The sequence below is a fragment of the Pseudopodoces humilis genome, chromosome 1 (genome assembly GCF_049639895.1).
Source record: "Pseudopodoces humilis isolate 2021_Gansu_Grassland_sample_001 chromosome 1, ASM4963989v1, whole genome shotgun sequence".
NCBI lineage: Eukaryota > Metazoa > Chordata > Aves > Passeriformes > Paridae > Pseudopodoces > Pseudopodoces humilis.
Window position 1 is genome coordinate 107,938,716 of NC_142200.1, and position 16,142 is coordinate 107,954,857.

The window sequence follows — 16,142 nt, forward strand, 5'->3', positions numbered from 1 at the left end:
AAACAATTATAGATAATTTTTACTGAAATAGGGTCTAGCACAGAGAACAGTTAAGTCTTATTGGGCCCAGGCCATCTGTAATACCAGGAACAGAAAGCTCTGCAGCCAAATCTTAATCCAACAAACTTTTTGAATAAAAAAAATAACCCTTTGACATTCACTCTGAAAGCCCTTGGTTGCTTTCTTGTGGTCATTCTTATGAGGAATTATTCTGATGCACTGGCTCTGCTGACAAGCATTTCTGTGTCAGGAAAGATGCCTGGGGCCCTCACAGCGGGTCTTGGCTAACAGGATGTTTGCCCAGGTGGGCAAGCATTAGTCCCTAACTGTAAATATAAAGTTGCAGACCAATGTTTTTCTTTTAATACACCTAGGAAGAGCATGGCCATCAACAGCCTTCCTGGGCAGGTGAGTTTTCCATGTGTTGGTTGGTGCTGGTGTGCTGCACACGTGCTACCATATTCCCTGTAACGAGTTGGCATTGTTTGAATCCTCCCTGTATGCAAACCCATTTAGGACAGGCCTCCATCAATGGGCAATTAAGCTGTTACAGCCTGCTTGATGGCTTGATTTCTAGAAAAGCAGATGGCCCATACCTCTTACTGAAGATTTCAGCCTGCTTTATTTCAAGTGCTCCTGGTTCTGTAGCTTTATCTCCTTGTGCCTCAACAGCAAAGCTGGAGTGCTCCTGAGGTGGCATCTGAAATGCAGCCTCACTCCTATTACCACACCTGCTGCAAAAAAGTGAGAAATTTGCTCTCCTTTAATGAAACTACCTTTGATGAAGGTAATTTATATTTCTTTTTCTCTGAAATGGTCTGGAATCTAATCCTTGAAAAAACAAACCTGCTACCAATATGTACTGCTGTGGTAGAAGAGACAATAAGGTTTCCACAGCAACTATTAGTAGTGACCCAGCATACACCATGAGCATTATGTGACTTCATTGCTTCTGAACTATTTGATGGTCTATATTAAACGGCATTAACAGGAATAGTTTCAGTTACACTTTCAATACCCTGTTGATGCACTTGATGCAAATAGCTCTACCACAAGCTATAACTCTTAAAAAAATAAACCCAAACCAAAGCCTCAAATAGAATAGCAAATAAATTGTCAAGCCAGTGTTGCTGTGAGACTTTACCTTTTATATCTGAGGTTCATTTGTTTCACTTGCAGCTATATTGCCCTTTCTTGCAACTTAATCTTACCTCTACTACATACATAAACATTTAAAAATATCTCCATATGAAGTACCAAAGAATTTAAAATTACTCTATTCTCAAAGGTATTACCAAGGTTCTTCAGTTGGTGGAAGGGGATATTTTGCCAATGGAGTTGTGAAGGGGAATGCAAAGGTATAAGCAGAGAAAATTCAGAATGTCTATAGGCTCCAGACACAGCTTTATCTGTGAGGTGAGCTTCTCTGAACAGAAAATAGGGAGGATAAGGATGAATTCTTGATAAGAAGACAGAAATACATAGGGTTTTGCCAGCTACATGAAAAATAAAACTCCTTCAGTCTGTTGACCAAGTGCAGTTCAGGAGCTGGACATGAGCACCAGCTTTGGTGGTCAGCTCTAGGACCTCATCATTCATTCCTACTTATTGAGAAAATTATAGGGAGCCAGATGCACACAGTCATGGAAGCTGATATCTCACATCTCAGGGACTCAGGGAAAGGCAAAACAGAAATTATAAATGAAGTACAAATTAAGTACATCAGTGGACCATGTTCAGTTGTTAATGGAGGAATCCATTCTCCTGATCTTCACTGGAGCATTAACTAACTTTAGACCATAGATCCTGCCATTCAGATAAAGAAAGGTCTTGTAGATTTCAGGAAATCTGCTAAAACTTTTTAAATCGTTCCCCAGTAGGTTGTAGCTAATATGGCATCTTAAACAAGAGAGTCCTCGTGTATGCATACACACTCAAGTTGTCATTCCAGACTCATTCTGTGTCTCTTTAAAGTCACTAAATGAAGAGATAAAAATCACATAATCTGCAATTTTCCCATCTCTGCTTACACTGTGCCTGATATGTTATGAGAGATGGTACTGTAATAATAAGTGATAAGACAGACTACAGTCAGTGATTCCTGTAGGCAGAAAATAAACTCGCACCTTTCCAACTTCCCTTGTGTGACCGTGTTGTGACATAGCATGTGTCTTACTTTGCAGAACTACTACTCACATATGGGACTACTTAAATTTATTATTTCAAGTCAAAGTTATGTGAAAGGTTGGTTTCAGCAATACAAGAAAAAGCAACAGTGATCTGGTTGAGACCAGTTCATCCATCAAAAGCTGAACTGAGGAAAGACAAAATTGTAAAGATGTATGGGAAGAAAAAAGTCCCTAAAAACATTTCCAAGAGCTCTCAGCAGCAACAAATTCTCATTTTACATGAGTCACACATAATTTTTGGAGAGGTCATACCATTGTTTTGGACCAAAGTCCAATTCCTCCTTGGCATTCCACTCCAGAATCACAGGATCTCCTTTTGACTAAGAGGCTCCATCCCAAAGCAGTTAACAATATTCTGGCATTGTTATAGAAATTCCAACAACATCAGGACACTGCAATGCAGCTCTGAAGCTGATGTAACCCTGGTATTACCACACTGCACAGCATCTCATTCTTTTCCTCCAGGTCTGTAATGACCAATGTAGGATATAAAAGGTCCTCTGAGGCTCTGGGGTAGAAATCAAGGGTGACTATTCCTCTGAAGCTCCCCTGTTATTGCTGTGGCAGGAGACAGAGCTTCCCAAAAGTACTGCTTACCTATGGAGCCAGTCCAGAGAGAGCCACACAGTCACCTGCATTCTGCTATAAAATCATGCTGTTGCTTCAAATTTTTCTTAATGCTTGATACGATTTGCATTTTAAAGGAAATTTTAAAATTTGCATTTTAAAATATTCAGACTTTGCAGCACATATTATAGACACCAAGGGAAGGAGAGAATACACTTAACATTGGAAATGACAGTCACATCCGTTTCTACAAGGAAATGAGAATAGACTGTGCGAGGAGAGTGATATCTGAATCTGTATCAGAGCAGCTACATTTGAAACAGTGGCACCAACAAGGTGAGTCTCAGACAACCTCATTACTCTCTGGGTGTGATTACTTTGGTGGTTTTTCTCCTAAATGCCTGTTCCTTGTCTTGAAGGGTCTGAATGTGCAAGTTATTCTATCCCTCTCTGCCTATGCTATACCAAAGCTATCATGGGTGACATAATTTCCCAAAATATGAATGTGACTACATTTACTATTTTGCTTATTATTATGTTTTATTATTTCAAAGATTCCTTAACGGTCTTCTGGGACATTACACCTAATACACTTTTCAGAAGATTAACTTTTTTGAGTTGCAGCAAGTGTTTTATATGTGCAAATAGCTTATTTTTACCTTGCAAAAAATATTCCAGTGCATTTTTGAGCTACTGACCTCTAAAACCTTTCTTCTCAAATTAAATTGTCATATTTTTTTTCCCAGTCAGGAAAATATAACAGGTACTTACTATTCGTTAGCTTTTTATTGAATGGAATAATAAAGGGCACAAAAAAAGACCCCAGTAGCAACCCAGACAACTGTTCTTGCACTTTAACTATAGAGATAAATTAGACGTTTTTCACCCCTCCATAAATCTTCATGAAAAAACCTAATTGATGTCTTTGGCCTGATTTCTCCCTCTACTGGTCTGAAACAGAATCTCTGGTATGGGAAATGTTAAACCCTTTTGTATTATAATCTGACCTTTGTGTTTGCACTACAGCAAAGAAAGCATGATGCCCCTGGAGTTCATCCTCTGAAGTTCTCATGCCCCTGTAGTCCACAGACAAGGACAACATCATCTACAGTCTGGCTACATTTATGCTGTTTCTTCCTAAAAAACTCCCTCTCTGTAGGGATTTGAACTTGAATAGTCATGTGATAGCATGAGAATAAATCACAAATCCATGATTTATACATCACCTTGAACTTCATTCAAGTGATGAGAGTGAATCGCTGTTTGAAGTTTGCTCTTTGTTAAGCAAAATGGAACACATGAATGGGAAAAAGTGAGACAATTGCCATTTTAAACATTATAATGGTAAGAATAGCCCAAATTCTCTGAGGCTGGGTACGCCTTACTCAAGAGAAGCTAGCTGCATGGAGGCTTTGCTCAAATGATACTGCCATTCTGTTCCTCTTCAGTCATGCTTTTATCTCCTTGGGCAGTCACATACTGAGCTAGCTCAAGGAATGTCTAGCCAAAAAAAACCTTCAAAAAGTTGGTTTTTTTTTTTTTAATCCAGTAACTTGCGTTTCAGTTAGCTTAATGAGAGAATGAATAACAGGCTGATCACAGTTCTCGCACATTCAGATTCCCCATTTTCCTTAATATAGCCTTAATTTCATCTACCACATTTGCAGTGTTCTCCTTCTAAAGGACCCGGTCACTCTGTCCCTGGTTTATCTTTGGGCCTGAGAGGTGTCCTTTTACCTACAGCACCAGCACATAAGTGAATGTGCCAATACTGAACTCCACTTGCATACTCTGGATAAGGCCACCATGTATTGTCATGGAATGCAGGGAGTGTGTCAGCATGGGTTATGCTCAGATCAATATACCCTGGACATCCATCTTCCTTATGATTTAAACTGCAGAGGAAATATTGATTTTCAGCATGAGTCATTGATGAGTTTTTGCCTCACTGTTTGCCACTGACAAAGGCTTGTGTTACTGGGTTCCTTCAGCCACAGGAAGAAAGCCTGATCTTCAAGGCTGAGCTCTCTTGAGGCCAGCATAGGTAGCTGCTGCATCCCAGCAAGTAGCCACGTCACAGCACTAGGATGTGCTGGTTTTTATTCCTGGAGCAGGAATCCAGGAAATTGTGCATTTGCACAATCAATTGGACCAACAGGAGAAGAGAGACAGGGGAAGTTTCCAAGTCGAGGTTCATCATACAGCTGTTTGCATGGTGAGCACAGGTTAATGTCTGCAGTGAAGGTTGCTTTGCTTTTACAGGTACAACCTCAGCAAAACCCACTTATTCAGGGCCTATAAAATTAATGGCTTATTTTTCCCCCCCATCCCAGCCTGGCAGCTTGCAGCTTTGAGTGGAAAAACAGGGGGAGATTACTAAAATTAAATGTAAAAAACTCAGCTTGTAAGCACCATTAGTCTTGATGGAAATGTTTGCTGAGGAGTTCAGAGGATCATATACTTGACAGTGTGAGAAAGTATATAACCTTGCTGTCAGAGGAGAGAAGAGTGTTAAGATAGAAGAGAGAAGCCTTGCTCAGTGTCAAGGATGGCTGAGCAAGTGTTTAAAGCTAATCACAATTTGGAAAGATAGCCCGGAGGTGCAAGGCAGGAAAAAAAAAAGGAGTTAATTCTTAACCCACGTGGCCAAGGAAAGGAAAGAAATACTCTGGAAGCAACCCATAAGCAACAGAATTAGATAGTTACAGAGCAAATCTTAATGGCAGCATCACATACATTCTCATTTCTGGATTTTCTGGTCGCTACAAAAACAAGAGCAAGCAAAGGTGTGAATGATGCATGTCTCCAGGTTAGATTCTTGTCTTGTACCATTAATACTGAGGCAGGTGTGAGACGGATCAACCCACACTGGGATATATATGCCTGCATAACCCAGGGTCCTGCAGCTACCCGGCCTCATCTGTCCTCCCCAGCCAGCTTAGGCTGTTCCCACTCAGGGGAAGCTACTCAAAACCTTCACAACCTGCTAACCCTGGTACTTGGGCTTAGCCCTCTGCAGCCAGACTGGGCTGCTCAGCCTTCCTCCAGGAGAGCAAAGGAGGCAAGCACAGGCTGGGGCTTGTCACAGAGGGGTTCTGGGACCTCTTGTCCGGTTTGGTTGGGTTGAGCGGGATAAATTGGGATGGGTATGGTGGAGTGCCCAAAGATAGATTTTAATGTTCACTGGGACTGCATGGTCCGAGGGGCTGCATCCAAAGGCCTGGGGATGTGGTTAACCTAGCAATACATTGGGGTACCTGAGGGCAGGGGTCTAATCCCGACTGCAGGACAGGGGCTTTGACCTTTTAAGTTTAAGCTCCTGAACCAAGGGAAAATTAGAAGTAGAAATGAGTCCTATTTTGGCATGGCTCATTAGCATCCCCCCAGCACCCCACCTCCCAAAGCCTCAGGTTTGTTCCCCCCATGTCAGGAACCCAGTCCAAGGTATGATCTATCCCAGCTAATTCGGTTCCCACAGGGGCTGTACTAAAGAGCCAGGAACTCTATAGCCCAGGCTTTGTGTGCCTAAATGGAAGGTTCTATTGTTGCATTAATAGTAATTACTTGATCCTGGGGGTGCAGGCACCACACCTTCTTGGCCTCAGTCCAGAAGAACCACACTTCCCAGCTGTATGGTGAAATGTAACCAGGCAGGCCTGGGTTGAGCGAAATTCAGTTTCCCTGAAAAGCATTAAAACTCATGTTCTTTCTCATTCCTTGGTTTGATGAAGACAGTGACATCTAATAAATTATCCAGGTGGCATCCAGCTTCCCATTCCCTTGAATGCATTTGATCTCAATTGTCCATCTCTGCATGTTAGGGTGAAATGAGTGGGCAAGAAAGCAGGAGGAGCAGGGAGTGCTTCCTCCCAGATCCCCCCCGATGAAGCAGTTTCTCAGAAGAGAAAATGGTCTGCAAGGGGCAGATGTGGCTTTGCCATGAGACAGGGTAAGAAAGACTAGGATTGCAGTGGGTGCCAAATTCTTCTTTACCCACTCAGGCAGGACAAGGCTTAGATTTCTCAGGACCAGCTGTGCTAAAGCTGGTGGCTGTGCCCATGTATTCCCCACAGTGCTTAAATAGAGCAACTGGCCACCATCTGCGAAGCCATTATAAGCAAAAACACCCCCTGCCCTGGGTGCATGAACACACAGCAGGTCTGATCAGGTGCCAGCTGTGAGAAGAGAAAGGAAATGCCACTGGAGCTGGCTGTGCCCAGGGAAGGGATGCTCTGTGACAAGAGAGAGACATGCTCAGGATATCTATGGGAGTGAGGAGACACATGCTGCTAAACCAAGGGTGCAGGAATTGTGTGCATGGCTCTTAGAAGTCCAGAGAAACATCCCTGGTACACAATAAACTGTGTCCAGAGCTTCCTGCTTGGCTGCCAATTGCTCATTTCTCTCCGTGCAATTATAGACATTTAACCCCTCCCTCTGTGACTTTCAATGGCTGGGAAGGGCCACGTCCTCTCACCCAATGAACTTGTGGCCATCATTCAGTAGCTCACCCCAAATAAAATTCTGTTTGCGCTGCACATCTCAGCCTGGCCGCTCATTTGGGTGCTACTCCCATTCTGCCATGGGGTTCAATGGCATCTGCACAGACATCAGACAGTGGATCAGCTGTGTTTTTCCTCACCGTGCACTCAAGCAGCAGAGCAGTTGCTATCCCAAGCCCACCTTTGTGGGCAAGACCCTTCATATCTCACTGGGCTAGACCCTACCTCATCTTTTCAGCAGTTTCAGTGTGCTTCTGCTTTTCCTCTCTTGGCTTTCTACAGGACATCTTGATTTTGGAAATTTCCCTAAAAATATGCTGAGCAGAACTGCAAAGTCCTAAAAAGAAGAAAAAGACAAATCAGGGGAGAAGGAAAGAAAACAGATTCCATTTCCAAACATGGCTTAAAGCTGCTTGCCATCACTGCCTGACAGTGCTCATGTCATGTCGGCTGCATGCTTACTTCTTGAATTCCCTCCACAAGTTACTCTAGTCAGAGGAAAATAAAAGTGACAAGCAGCACTGACCTGTGTGTGCTCTGAAGAGGACAGGGGCAAAGTCCTCTATGAGGTTTTAAAAATAGATGTGCTGCAAAGGGCACAAAAAGATGGACTGAGAGCTCCTTTCCCCCACATGCAGCTTCTGTAGACACTCTGAATGCTGGTAGGGTCACCGTATGATTTACTGTATGTGTTTAAGTAGGATAGCAAGGCACACTGCTAGGTGACTGTCAAAACACAAGTATTTCATGGTTTGAAATCATTATCTAATCAGCTAATCCAACACTGCAAAAAAAGAAATCATATACCTTTTGCCTTTATCACTTGCACATTTTCCTGACATATTTGCAGTAGGAAAATTAACACATCAGTTACTGCAAATCGTTTTGATGTATGTATGACAGATTAAGAACTGGAAACACAGCAGGGATTTGTTAGTGTTTGGCTGGGCTTTTCCCCTTTCAAGTCATCCTTCTAAGCTTCCTGTAAATACACACAAGTCTTGTGGTTTTTGTCTTCCTCTGTAAAATGATAGGAACTGGGCACAATATCACAAACATTTTAACCAATCAAGCACACAATTAACAACCAATTTATATGTTTTGTCTGCAATTTTCCTCAGCAGTAGCTTTAGTGGAGACTATTGCACAGTCTTGGATAGCCTAGAAAGATCAGATTTACCAAGACAGTTGCAATTAATTGAAAGTTCTTCCTATTGCCTCTAAAGGTGTCTGAAAAGAAATTATCTACCCAGCTCTGCCTACCAGGAAGAAGACATTGGCAATTCTAAGGAGATGATATCCACTTTATTTAAATAAATTTTTACCATGGTTAGTAGAAGGCTGTACAAGGCAAATTAAATTTCTTATCAGCATTAAGACAGAGACAACTGTTTTGATAGGAATTCAATAGCATTATATTTAAGTACTTATTTTGCAGGGAAGATATATCAGTGCAAAATGAAAAATCCTCCAGTTATCAAATACTCAACTAATGCACACTAAAAATGTGAAATACACCCAGGAATTTAATTTTAAAAGAGCACATGGTCTCAGTAGTTCATCACAGTCACTGGTGGAGTATACTGTAAAGGGAATTTTTGTTTTCAGCACCTTAATCCTAGGCTACAAAATAAGAGCTGGTTTACTGAGCTACTCCAACCAGCACATGCACTGAGGAGACCAGTAGCAGAATTCCTCCTGGGACTTTGGTAGTCCTGCAGCAACTGACTGATGTTCGCTTATCTACACACCACAGCCAGCCCCAGATCTGAGGTTTTTTAACAGATTCAAACATTTATATTACTTTTGTGAAGTATCCCGCATAGCAGACCTGAATCATACCCATTGGTAAGTCCAGGGTATCAGTGGAGTTGACCTGTCTTAAGCGTGAAGAGATATTTTCTACTTTTGCATATCACATAGTCCCAGAAAAAACAAAGAAAGTTCCCTGCTTCTTTCCTAAAAAGGAATCTCATCTTGGGGTGCTGAAGAACACAGATGATATACAGAACAGGAAATTGATTATTCCCATTATTAGTGAGCAGAAAAGCTATTTTTTCTATGATTCTTTGCAGGGCATGCACAAATAGACTCAAGATGTGTTTGCACTAACTGTAGCAGAGACTGTCCCCTACCTCCAACTACAAAAAATAAATGAACCAAAAAAGCTCTAAATTCTGTTGTAATAGGGCAGGGATTCCTTGAAACTCTGGAAACTTCAAACAACAGCTGGGAACAAAGCTCAGAGTCATTTACTATGCAGAAAAAATAGTGGCATTGCACATTACAAGCCAGTAATGTGCAATGCCATTGAGTGTGCCATAAATGTGCCATTTAATGAATGTGGAAGAGAAAAAAAACCCAAAAACCCAATATCTGGCAGAAGCCAGTGTTATTTATCTATTTGCATGAGCACTAAGAACAGAAGCCCTGTCTAGCAACACCTCCTGGCTTAAATGCCTTCAACATCATGTTTTTTTCCTAGCTACATTTGGCTCTTTGCATTATTCCTTGATAAACTTCTTGTTACTCTCAGGCATTTTAATACCCAAATATTACTGATCATACTTACCCTAAAATTTTGACAACAAGTTCCCATTTTAATCTATTATGCAATTTATTTTTGCTGCAGGAATACACTTCCCTTTCATCTCTCTCCCAAGTAACACCTTCATAAATTTTCTGTTCTCTCCTTCACTCCTTCAGAGGAGCTTAACCACCCACAGGTTATATTTTTCTTCCAAGAGTGCCAGTCTGCTGCTTGCTCAGTTGTGACAGATTCAATCTAAGCAGAGACCTTTCTCTTAGCAGGAGATTTTTAGTCCCACACTACAGGGTACAGTATCTCTCTGATCGCACTGCTGACTGCACTGTTCCCCTCTGTTTCTCTTAAGGGAGGATGTCCTTTGTGAGTAGACATTGACTGGGTGTGTTAGCATGGGTTTCCCCCCCAACTAACACCAACTTCTAGCTCTTCCACCAGAAATCCCTTTGGTCACAAAGCAAGGTCTGCTTCTCACCTACTCTTTCCATCCTTGTAAGCAACCAGGTATTTTCCAGCTCTTAAATTTTTTAGCCAAAAGGTGCTGAGGAGTCATCCCCACACAAGCAAACAGCCTCTCCTCTGAGACCTCCACCTCTGCATTTATCCTGGAGCAATGTTTGCAATGATGCACTGGCAAATTTCCTCATACAGATGTTATGCATGAGATGAGACTAAGCATGTTCTTGCTAATGGAACCTGTCAGTCTTAAATCATCTAGATTAAATAGATATGTCTGCATTCTCTGAAACATGCAAAAAAAAGCTCTAGGGAAACAACAATAAAAAAAGAACACTCTTATGCCAATACCTGAGGGGGCAGGGAGCACCTTTATCCCCTAGGATAGCTGTAGCCACACAGAAACCCAGAGGAAGCTGATTTCAAAACCAACGTGTTGCTGCTGCCCTAAGTGGCGATCCTATATGGCCTAGGATGCCCATGGAGCAGACTCATGGCCACAGGGAATGTAGGCAGAGCTCATTGCCTGCCCAGTAGAAGATGCTGTACCAAACAGTGCACATTCCTTCCACCTCCCTGCCCCAGGCTGGTTAGGGATCAGGGGTGCCTGGAGAAAGGAAGATCTTTGGTCCCATATCTGGAGGTTTTGATTCAGGCTGGGACTTGGTGGATCGTGCAGCATCCTCAAACCCACCACACTGTTCTGTGTGTGCATGAAGCACATCCATGCTGTTGTCTCAGATTTGCACTGGCTCTACCTGCAACACAGGGGACAGCCACCCTGTGCCCCTGGAAGTGAGCTACCGTAGTCACTTCATGAAACTGGCCTTTGGGAGACCAAAGCTTGTATTTTGTATCATTTCAAACTCTAAAACTATCTGTAAAAAACCTGAAATTATATTTCTGTTGGGCGAAATGCTCCAAATTACGTTTTCTACCTGGAAGCTTTAATGAAGGAATAATGAAGTCACTGGTCACAGACAATCCCCTGAAATCTCACACTGATATAAACTGACATGTAGTGGATGAGAATATTAAAACACACACTAGGAGACAGAAAAATGAAAGCCCTACTGTCTGGGAAAGAGCAGCACAGAAAAGACTGACCCACTCATGTAATTTCTCTTTTCTAGTTTATTCTAGCAATTCCTAGAATTTAAAAAGATGTGACAAATCTTTATTAAAATATGAGATAAAAAGCCAAAACCTTTTCTGAAGCTGACTTTAGTCAGATGGGAAAATTAGAAGTTTTGAAATATTCAGTCTTTAAAGATGGATGTTTCCACTAATTTTTGTATCATGAACTTAATTATGCCTCCCCACAGATTTGATACAGTTCTTCAGTAATGACTGCTTATAAAATTCTGAAAAGAATCCTTGGACAAAGTCTTCAAAGTAAAACTGCCCCCAGATATTTGCTAAAATAATCATCAGAAATAGGCAATTATTTTTTAGAAAATTAAATTTCAACTCATGGGTTTATATAAAATACCACCATTTGTTCAAACCTGAATTTCCACACTGCATAACAAAATATGTTCCTGGGACAGGCTGACAAATATGTGTCAGCTTAGACAAAATTTTGATGTGGCCAAAAGTAAACACTAGGCATATACTTAACTACCTATATTATATTTAGAACTTCTATTTTACCTATGTAGAACTTTTTAGATTTTCCTGACCCTACTGACATCTGACCACCTTTAGTAATATAACACTTTAAGAAAATAATACTCTCAGTTCATTTTAGTATCAGTACAGTCAGAGTGGGTGACTGACCCTATAAACTTTGGATTGTTTTTCACCTAGCATAAGAAGTGGAAAGCTGTGAGGCTTTCCTGGTCCTGGAAGGGCTTTTTCCTCTCCAGATATTTCCCTAATGATCCATGAACAGAAATCAGCTGGAACTCACAGCAATACTGCTGAAGAGCAGATCTTTTTCTTATGACTTGGCAAGACTGGTTTTAACACCATATGGATCCAAAATAATAATTGGAAGAAAAGAAGTATCTTCTTCCACTGGTCCCCCACAATCTTTTTCCTGTCTCACACACACCTACACTCTTACAGTCACATGCTGAATGCTGCTCTTGGTAGGATTCTGGAGCACCAAGTGCTTTCCATTAAATGTGTCCAGAGATTTGCTCTGTTGTGATGCTTCCTTCACCAGCTGTGCTTAAGAGAGATTGGGTTTGTTTAACTGTGTTACCTGGAGCCTCTAAGCTCTCCAGTGAGTCTTCCAGGTGTTACTGGAACAACACATGAAATGGACTGCAAACCAGAGGCACTGGGAAAGCGGGGGAGTTCTACCATGCCCACACTCATTGTCCCTACATCTATTTTCTAGTTCCTCTGGCAAAATCACACTCGCTTGAGCCTGGAGAGGCAAAGCTACTCTAATTGTGTCTGTCTTAAATAGAAAATCCTCTTCCAACCTGTCCATTTTTTATAAATGTCACATCTGCTGTATGGATGACCTTTTCCTTTCCTGAGTTTTCTATCCGACTTGGCATGGGGAGAAGCGAAGTCCGGGATTCGGCGGACAGCAACACAGTAGCTCTGGGATGGCATATGCTGTGGGAATGCAGTGCAGGCACTCTTTTCAAGCTCCTGATTACAGGGCTGGATTGCAAGTATGTCTGGCAGAACAGTATGAATGGGTGGCACAATCAAAGGCTGAGAGGAGCCGGTGCAAAGTGGCAAGTTACATTTTTAAGTATCCTTTACAAAAGCTCACAGATCAGCTATTGCAAGACCAGTCTGCTGACTAACAGAAATTTATCAAACTAGTGATTAAACACCCACAAACAAAACAAGCCAGGTGATATATATTTTTTTTTCCTTAGTGGAAAAATCTCTCCAAGTTCGAGTTTCACTTGAGTGTTTCCCACAAGGATTTGTTGATCTGACAGAGCTGATGAAAGAGTGTGGGTAACTACACAGAGAGAACACTGCAGCTACGTCTCCTGAGATCCAGCACGTCTATGACCAAGAGGGAACCTTGTGGCATGGCACCAGTGTAAAGGGAGCACATCCAGTGACAGAAAGGACCTACAGTGGGCAGACCTACAGTGCAGACACCCAAAAGTCCCAAATGCACAGGCCCTACAGGGCAGTAGATCATGTGGGTACATGGCTGCTTTAGCTTTATGGACTAACCACATTGCTGCCTGGCTGCCTCTCCAAGATTAGAAAGGAGGTAACTACAGGAAAACAGCAGCATTGATGCCCTTTCAGTCCATTTTTAGACCTTTTTCCCCACAGTTAGAGAGCAGGAGTAGAGCAGACATTTTTATTGCTTGAGCCCAGAGATAAGATAGAGATTATTCTATTCTATTCTATTCTATTCTATTCTATTCTATTCTATTCTATTCTATTCTATTCTATTCTATTCTATTCTATTCTATTCTATTCTATTCTATTCTATTCTATTCTATTCTATTCTATTCTATTCTATTCTATTCTATTCTATTCTTCATTGCATTACATTACATTGCATTATATTATTATATACCTACTATTATATATATTATATATATATATAAAAATAATTCTATTAGCCATAGAGATTAGCCAATTCAATACTTTTAGAGCTTTGTGGGGTTTTTTATTTAAGACAAGTGACTCTTAAGTTCCAATTTTAACACAAATTACTCATAATTCAAATTTGTACCCAACACAGCAACAATCAGCTCCCAGCATTGCGTGAAATATGTCTTTTCTCAAGCTGTGCTAACAGTTAAAAACTCATTACTGCTTAGGCAGTGATTTTGGACAATACCATTCTGGTTTTTCCCTCGAGGATCAAGATAAACAGCTTTTCTAATGATTCCCCATAGAAACTTCAGATAGTGAAGCTAATCCTTAGTCAGCTTGTCTGCTTCTGTGGCTTTTGTGCAGAAAATTTAGACACAGAAACTATGTTTTTAGTTGTGTATGTGTAATACAAGATGTTATACTGGGATGTCCATCCATTCTTCCTGTGCTTTTAGGAATCCGCCACTACACAAAGGAAGGTGGTTCTTGTTTCTCCACCTTCCTATTGTCATTTCCAAAGATATCACCTAAATTTGTTTTCTAAACCCTAAGGTAGCAGAAGAATAACAGCTTACTTAACTTTCATGGTGGCCCACAGTATAAGTGACAGCTAAAAGAGTAACAAATATATCCAAAGGCGGTTGCCTTTTTTTTCTGAAAAGTGAGAGTTCTTGTAAGCTTACCAAATTCTGACATCTATTTTCCCTAAGGTGTTGATGGGAGTTAAATGTTGATTTCCAGCACCCCTGGATGCATGCACAAAGCCTTAGGCTGCTCATGAGAAGTTCTGCAAATCAGGTATTTCACTTTCTCTACTTTGATAGCAAGTGCCTGAAGCAAACAGACACTTTCTGGGAAGCCAGTGTGTTTTGCTGGACACAGAGCAACACTTTTCCTAGTTCCATTTCAGGGAAACATACTCAGTTGCATCCAAACTTCAGAGTTAAATTTGACTCAGGTGGAATTTCTTACTGGTTTTGTTTTGCCTTTTAACATGGTAATCCCCCCACATAGCCACCCTCTCCCTTGGTATTTGGGTACCTTGTGGTCTCTTCTCTCTTTTTTCCTTTCCTTTGAGGTGCTCAGCTCTGCAACCAGCCACAAAGCTGCCAGAACAAGGCTGCTCTTAGAGGCTAAAGGACATAGCTGAGGGAGATAGAGGTATTCAACTTTTTCTTATATTAAAAAGCTGTAACACACAAAAAACCCCCACAAACAAACAAACAAACAAAAAAAAACAAGCCAAAAAACCCAACAAAACAGGCTTTTCTAAAATAGCCACTGCTCTAAACAGTCACTTTGAACAAAAATATTTAATTTCCCTGTTTGACAGGAATATGAATTTGTGAGGGATGTGACATTAATTTTCTTTGCATGTGCTACACCTAAGAAAGGTGAGGGCTGCTTTGGGCAGTCTTTGGAACCAGAGCAGTTGAGTCCAAGCCGTGGAGCAGCCAGAGACAGCCTGGCTGCCCCCACAGTCCTGGGACTCCTGGCCAGCAGGTTGCCTCCATTGGGAGATTGCAGGAAGCTCAGTTCTCACACAGCCTTTAAAAAAACAGAGGGGTGGGTATCTGAGAAACCTCCAAGAGCAGCCCCCTTACCCATGACATTACAGGAACAACAAATACTTCTTGCTGGAATATCTGCTAACACTTTCCTCTAGGCTACACTAGACATAAACAAGCACAAGAAGAAACTTGGTTTTGCATAAGACTGAAGCCAGTCAGATATCAAAACGGCAACACACATTTCTATAAAGAGGTTTAAGATCACATCCTATTTAGGCTTCCAAAATCCAGATTATATTTTTATAGTTTGAAAATAGCCACACACAAATCATAGACTTGCAGCTTGGTCTGGGTTGGAAGAGGTCTTCAAGATCATCCAGTTCCAAGCCCTCTGCCATGGGCTGGGACACCTTCTACTAGACCAGGTTTCCCAAAACCCCATCCAACCTGTCTTTAACACATCCAGGGATAGGGCATCCACAGCTTCAATGGGAAGCCTGTTCCTGTGCCTCACCACCCTCACAGTAAATAATTCATGGCTTGCCAAAAGGAGTTGCAAAAGGTAAACCACAATTTTCATCAGGAAGCTGCAGTGGGTGTTCCACTCTTCCCCTTGTACCCCAACCACCAACGTGTCTGTCCTCTGCCCACAGCCTGCACCAACTTGCCATGAAGTCTGGCAGACTATTGCAACCTAATGTTTAGCACAGGCAAGTATGGCATTCAGGATGTAATGCCTGTTCCTTTAAAATATGTGTTTGGGGTTGTTTTGTTGTTTTGGTTTTCTTTTAAATTTAAATGTGTTAAATTTAAACCATTCTGGCTAAAATTGTGA